This window comes from Octodon degus, unplaced genomic scaffold (genome assembly GCF_000260255.1).
Source record: "Octodon degus isolate 3935 unplaced genomic scaffold, OctDeg1.0 scaffold00042, whole genome shotgun sequence".
Lineage (NCBI taxonomy): Eukaryota > Metazoa > Chordata > Mammalia > Rodentia > Octodontidae > Octodon > Octodon degus.
The window spans coordinates 11,205,088-11,206,270 of NW_004524618.1; positions in this window are offsets into that span (position 1 = coordinate 11,205,088).

A 1,183-nucleotide genomic window follows, 5' to 3' on the forward strand; every position below is an offset into this window, starting at 1 on the left:
TTGCATGGCTGGAGTGTTGTGGGGATCGAACTATAGCAAACTGAGGCTGCCAGCATTGTGGAAGCAGCCACTTAAAGAACTGAGCTAGGGCTGGGCCCCTGTTTCCTCAACTAATATGTAATGACCTTCTTTGCCTCTTCTGATCAGTTTTAGTGTTAACCTTACTTTGTCTGAAAGTTAAGATTGCTATCCCTGCTTGCTTTTGGGATCTTGGTGCATGAAATATTGTTTTACATTCTTTGAGTTTTAGTCTATGGATTTCTTTTTGGATTAGATAAGTTTCTTGAATACAACAGCCTGCTTGATTCTATTTTTTAATCTAGCATGCTGATCTGTGCCTTTTAATTGGAGAGATGAAGTAATTTACATTGGGAATTATTGTTGAAGGGTATTGATCTATTCTTTTTTTCCCATAATTTTATTGAGAAACAAATAGCAATGAGACAGTTTCAAACAAAACTGGTAGGACAGTTTCAATAATTAACACATTGCATACATTCTTCCTAGTGGTTAATTGCTGTACAAGATGCAGACTTGTGATCCTACTTACAAACACCATTAGAAAAAATCATTCTATTCATTAAGAGAATGCAACTATATATCTATCCCAACCACTTTGAATACACAGCTACAAAATGGACATTCATATGTATCCCCTTTTTTTGTTAAGTTCCATCATTTAAATATTATAGGTGTGTAAACTCAGCAAAATATTCTAAAAGAGTTTAGTAGTCCGTAATAGTATTGGGTCTTCTGCTTCACCGGCAATGTCAGAAATTGTTGACCTGAGTCCCCTACAATATTGATTTATTCTTGTCACTGCATTCTTTTTCTGTTGATGACTCCTTTTTTTTTTCTCCCTAAAAAAACCTTATCTGTATCTGTTACCTCCTGATGCAGAACATGACGTTCAGCACTTCACTTCCTTTCCAGGCTTTGTTCCATGTTATTTTTCCAACAGCACGGTGATATACCTAGGAAGCTTACTTGTTTCCTCTAAACAATACTTCTCTTTGGAAAACAAGCTGCTGCCATCATGCTGTTCCAGTTTAATGTACATATTTCTAGAAGCCTAGGACATACAGAGTTGAAATTGCAGGGGAAAGTTAAAAAAAGATCCTACAAGAAAACTCTAGTGATTTTAACAAATCTTCCTTTAAACATCGGGGCATCTTAACACTTC